Genomic DNA, 6,377 nt, shown 5'->3' with positions numbered 1-6,377 from the left:
ACCTTTATCTCTCGCGCTCTATCGCTGCCGCCCACCCGCCCGCCCACCCACCCACCCATCCATCCGCGCACACATTCATTTCATCTCCCTACGCACACGCACACACATCAAAAGGTGATCAGGATCTCTGATACTCATCTTTCTCTCTCTCTCTGCCACATGTTAGACACACTCACACTCAAACACACACGCGCACACACGCGCGCACACACACAGATCTCCTCACCCACCACACACATACCACCTCAAAATAAAAACCGATCGGGAGCTCTTACTCCCATCTTTACCTCTCTCTCTCTCTCTCTCTCTCTCTCTCTCTCTGTGTGTCTCTGTCTCCTTCCTTCTGTCACCTTTAATAACAATAATAATCCTTGCATTTCATACAGCGTCTTATCACGTCGTTGAGACGTCTCAAAGCGCTTCACAGAACATACTGTAAAGTGGAGCGACTGTGTATTTTGTGGGCGATTCTGTCCACAGCAACAACTTGCACTTATGTAGCGCACTCCAAGCAGGGGAGCATCTCAGTGGAGCAGCCTGACTCCTAGCCAGGGAGGGAGGGGAGGGGAGGAGGGAGGTGGCCTCCTTACGGTTGAAGAGGAAAGTTTTCAGCCGGGACTTGAAAGTGGGGGGGGGTTTGGGGGGCAAGGTGGAGGGATTGAGGGAGAGTGTTCCAGAGTTTTGGGGCGCAGTGGCTGGAAGCACAACCTCCGATGGTGGATTGATTGTGTACTTGTGGCAGAAACGTGGCAGCCAATTGCTCACAGTGGATTGAGCGAACAATTTTTTTTAAGGGATTAATTGCCGTGAGAAATCGTTCCGCTAATCGACTAACAACCGGGTTCCTACTTACTGCTAAGTAAACCGAGGCGTGTGGAGTAAGGAAACTTGCCTAAAGTTTCACCTCGGTTGAATGGATAGTCCCTACTGAATGCAATTACGTGCTCTCTCGCTCTCTCTCTCTCTCTGACGATTAGTTGGTGCTTAGCATTTTACACAGGAAAATTTTGTCTTGCAATCAAAAGTCACTATCACCAAAGGGTATCTTGATTTTTTTTCAAACGAAAACAAACTTGCTGGAGTTTCCATGTATTAATGCTAATTCTTTCAGAGGTTCCCACCCCCCACTTCCAAAAAAAAAACACAAGCTGCGATGAAAGTACACTCGAAAGATTGTTGAGTTAGTTAGCCCGGAAAATATGAGTACCAATGATTCTGTTTCCTTTCCTCTGCTTGTATTTCACCCACACTGGTTGATCTCGGTTACCCATCGAGCACCAAATCTGCAGAGGCTAGGAGTCCTGTAGCTCAGCGGTTAGAGCACTCGCCTCGCAAGCGAGAGGACCCGGGTTCGATTCCTGGGCAGAGGGCGAAACGTTGGGCAAATTTCCTGACTCCACGCGCCTCTGTTTACCTAGGAACCCGGTTGTTAGTCGATTGGTGGATCGCTTTTCCATGGTGTTCCCCCCACCAAAAAAATTGGTCACCCGATCCACGACTGTGTGCGATCGGCTGCTGCGCTCCGCCCACGAAATACACTGTCAATTCACTTTACAGTATATTCTGTGAAGCGCTTTGAGACGTCTCGACGACGTGTCAAGTGCTGTATCGAGTGCGAGGATTATTATTATTATTATTATTATCATGGTTTGAATTCTTTTCCATACTCTATATGTATATAAATATATAAAAAAATGCAAAAAGTATATCGATCGTAACTTGAGTGTAGAATTACCAGGCGAAGGGAGAGTAAAAGAGAGAGATAGAGCTCTTAACGTCAACCAGAGAACCAGTTTGGGGCAAACGGGAGATTCAGGGAACAAATGGAAACATGGGTGAGTCACTGTTATTCTTAAAAAAAAAAGAGGGGATTTTCCGAGGGTCACACAGTGTTTTAACTGAGAGGGATTTATTACAGTTAACTCCTGACAACTCGTCACTCCAAAGGGGTGGGGGGGTAAGGCCTCAGCAACGAGTTATCAGGAGTGGCGAGATAGACATGTGCATCAATGGACAGGATATTGACGGCACGATGATTTAAGCGGCAGCGGCAAGTTAAGCCAGGGTTGAGTTATCAGTTGAGTTTACCGCATTAACAACGCTTGCGTTTGATACAGCGCCTTTCACCGTCAGGAGGACGTCTCGAAGCGCTTTCACGGGATTTGACCGTGAAAGTGCGGAGGCTGTGCGTCTTGCAGGCGAGCGAGGCGGCCCACAGCGACGGCCCCACAAACAGCCCCGAAACAAGTGATTGATGAGTTCCCGCACGTGTCAGACACCCACTGACCATGAAAGCATCACCGCAATGATAATTAATAATAATAATAATAATCATAATAATCCTTGCATTCGAGGCGCGCTCTTTTTGCAGTCAAAAATGTCGCAGAGCAGTTCTTTTTTTTTTTACAGTGTATTTCTGAAGCTGAATGCAGTTTTGTGCTGGTGAACAAAGGCTCACAAACAGTCCCGAAATGAGTGAGCGGTTCTCTGTTCATCACAAGTGACATCCTATTTGAGTTAACGATGGATTTAAAAGGATTTCGTCTCGTCAAGAGCCTCTGAGGGGATAAATGCACTGACAATTTAGTAACAATCCCCAAGCTCAATTGTGCGGGTTTTTCTTTTGTCGCGAAAGAGCGCCACACAAAAAATTGCAGGTCTGAGATAGAGGGAGGGAGGGGTGAGAAATAGCGAGGGAGAGGGAGAGAGAGAGAGAGAGAATGCGGGTGTGAACGAGAGAGGGAGTGAATGAGAGTGCGAAGGAGGGAGAGGGAGAGAAGAAATGAGAGTGCGAAGGAGTGAGGGTATGAGGGGGTGGAGGAGTGACAGAGTGAAGGAGTGAGAGAGCGAGGGAGTGAAGGAGTGAAGGTGGTGGGGGGGGGGGGTGAGGGACAGAGAGAGAGAGAGAGAGAGCAATGAAGTTGAGGCAGAAGGTACCGACAGGAAAAAAAAATGGACTGGAGGAGCAGGAGAGGGAGAGGCAAATCCGTGAGCTACACAGCAATGAATCGTTCACTCCGTGGCTGTTTGCGGGGGAGTTGCTGTGTGCAAATTGGCCGCTGCGTTCACCTGGATAATACACAGTCACTACGCTTTACCATAAAGTCCCTCGAAGAGCTCGGAGACGTGATAAGGAGCGCATCGAATGCGAGGATGATCATTAAGGAATAAAAGCGCCTGAGCTGCATCCGCGGTTCGACCGAAAGAATCAGGTCACCGAGAAGAAAAAGAATATCCAGCCCTCCTTTTCCTCGCTTCCGCGCCCCCCCCACCCCACCCCACCCCTTCCCTCCACTCCTCCTCTCACTCCCCACCCCCCCACCCTCACCAGCACCCCTCCAACATGGCATCACAGTGCACTGCTGGCACTGGGACCACTTCATCGCAGGCACAGCATGACTTAATGGTGTTGGGAATGCATTATTCAAAGGCTTGTCAGCGTGCACAATCCTCTAAGCCGCATAACAGCAGCCTCGGCTGCTCTGCGGCTCGCTGGCCTCCTGAACCATGGGGTTGACCCCCTGCCCAGCGAAGCCTTTAGCCTCCGCGCGCTGCCTTCCGACGCGAAATCCTCGCTTCGGAGTAAAACTTACTCCGCCGCGGGGGGCCAGGGCACAGCTGCCGCTAACCCTGCAAACAACGTCCTCACGGGCAGTGCGGTCCTCGCCGGAGTGGGAAAGCTTGGCAGACAGCGCTTTCAATAGCCGTCGCGTGCCTTTGGCCGGTTAAACTCCCGACACACAGAGCCGGCAGCGCAGCGCAGCGCCCCGGCTTCTTAGGCTTAAGACGGCTGCCGTGAATGTTAAAGGCGGCTTGTGGGGATTTCAGAAAGTGGCCTCAAACCCGGAGCTTGGATAGCCGGACTGCTTTCCGACAGTTCTCCCGTTCGGAAAACTGGCTTCCGCAGCGAGACTGAATTGGAGAGGCCCTGTGGTTTCGTCCCACGAAACGTTCAGTCACTCCGTTTCAAAGTGCATCCGGTTGAAGAGCTTTGAGACGCCTCGAAGACGTGATAAATGTAAAGATTGTTGCTATTATTATTGTTGGTGGTCAAGTGCCTCCCATCATTTGGCTGCCGAGCCCTGGAATTTCTCCCACCCCCACCGCCACCGCCAGTTCCCCCCCCCCCCACCACCCCGTCTTGCTCTCTACACGAATGCCCCCGTCCTATCTCGCTGCCTGTAGCAGTGGTCGCTAACCTTTAAGGTCGACCAACACTATTAGTTTTCTTGATTGAATATTTCTTGAGTTATGGAGTAAATCGAGGGGGCAAGGAGGAGGGATTGAGGGAGAGCGTTCCAGAGTTTCTGGATACGGAGCCCTGTGTAGCTCAGTGGTTAGAGCACTCGCTTTGCAAGTGAGAGACCTGAGTTCAATTCCAGGCAGGGCCATACCTTGGGCAAGTTTCCTTACTCCACACAGAGCCTAATAATAATCCCTCCAAAACCAAAAACAATAATAAATTGGTCATTTCAATCCACGACTTTTGTGGGACATTGCTGTGCGCAATTGGCTTCCGCGTTTGCCCACAAATATACAGTCAATTCACTTTACAGTGTGTTCTGTGAAGCGCTTTGGGACGTCCTCCCGACGTGAAAAGCGCTATATCAAATGCAAGGATTATTATTATTATTATCTTGTAGTGGCTGAAAGCATGACTTCTGACGGTGGGGCGGAAGGTCCGAGGGACGAGCAGGAGTCCGGTGCCGGTCGAGCAAAGGTGCCAGTTGGTGGATTGGGGAGTGAGGAGGTCGGAGAGGGAGGGAGTTGCCAGGGAGTGAAGGGATTTGAACACAAGTGTGAGGATCTTGAAGCCTTGAAGTTCGGGGTGCGGGGAGGGGGTGCTTCTTGATGGTCTTGTGGGCCACTTCCGGCCCGCGGGCCGCAGGTTGCCCACCACTGCTCTGTAGTAAAACCCCTGACCTACCTTCGCTTGCGTTGTTTGACGTTCCAGTGATGTCGCTCTCCACTTACCCCTCTTTTTTTTTAAGGTCACCTACAAATTACTGGTGCGATTGAAAGAGAAGTCAAACAACCTGCAGGATTTAGTGGTGGAAAACAAACAATTACGTGGGCTGTTGAGCAGATTAATGCGACGCAAATCAATGGAAAGATTGAGCAGTTAAAATGATTGGTTTTGACACCGGTGCCGTTTGCATTCACTGACCCACTTAAACGCCGCCATTATCTGACCCTGACCAACCTCACCACTCGCCTACAAAAAGACGCAGTCACTACACCTGACAGTAAAATCCTGTGAAGTGCTTTGAGACGTCCAGACGACTCGATAAGGCGCCGTATGAAACGCAAAGATCGTTATTATTGCAATTACGGTTTGGGGAGTTTACAGTGAGAATGATTTGTTTTTGCATTTTTGTTTTCCCCGCAAAGTGTCTTTCGCATCAAGACGCCTCAGAACGCTTGATGGAAATTAATGTTCAGGCAACGTGGCAGCCAACTTTCGCACAGCATTGCCCCCCCATCCAGCCCCATGGCCCCCCCCCCTACCCCCCCACCCCTTGCAAACAATTTTTTGAACTGGATAACCTTTCAAGGTCGTCGTCTTGAAAGGTTAACCCACTTTCGCGCTCTCCGTAGATGCTGCCTGGCCGGCTGAGTGTTCCCAGCCACTTCTGCTTTTATTTTTTATCTGGACGCCAGGAGAAGCTCCCTTCACCTTCAAGTAGCGCCGCGGGATCTTGACCGTCCACCTCGACAGACACAGGTGGGACTTCGGTTTAACGTCTCATCGGATGGATGGCAGCTCCAACAATGCAGCACTCCTCCCCCCCCCCACCTCTCCCACCTCTCCCCCCACCCCCAACACTGCACTGGAGCAGTAGCCTAGACTGTGAGCTCAAAGTCCTGATGTGGGGCTCGAACCCATCACCTGTTGACCCTGAAGTGCGAATGATCATCCCATCTCTCGGTGTCCTGCTCCTCGTCCACATCACAAAACACACAGCCATTCCGCTTTACAGTATACACCGTGAAGTGCTTTGAGACGTCTCAATGATACGATAAAGCGCTGTATCAAATGCCAGGGCTGCTATTATTGCTCCAAAGTTTCCAATAAACAGGCCGCTTATCCCGTTGTTGTTGGTGGGACAGATTGCCTGTGTCGTTTGGCTCCATCACCACATTTGCTTCATTTCTGAAGCGAGCTGCTCCGAGGTGACCTGCTTAGCAACGGCAGAAGGAACTTCGGAATGGCGGAAGCGAGCCAGCCCTTGTGTCGCGGTCTCTAGTCCCGGTTCCTGAGCCAGGAGGGACCGCAGTATTCGGCAGGACCTGGAAGGACAGACCAGTCACTGGGGGCAGGGAATCCTCCCCCCTCGGCTCCTGTTAACCCCACAGCCAAAGCCCTAACTAACGGG

This window comes from Callorhinchus milii, unplaced genomic scaffold, assembly GCF_018977255.1.
Source record: "Callorhinchus milii isolate IMCB2004 unplaced genomic scaffold, IMCB_Cmil_1.0 Scaffold5, whole genome shotgun sequence".
NCBI classification, from domain to species: domain Eukaryota; kingdom Metazoa; phylum Chordata; class Chondrichthyes; order Chimaeriformes; family Callorhinchidae; genus Callorhinchus; species Callorhinchus milii.
The sequence above is the reverse complement of the archived record's forward strand: the minus strand, read 5'-3'. Positions refer to the sequence as shown.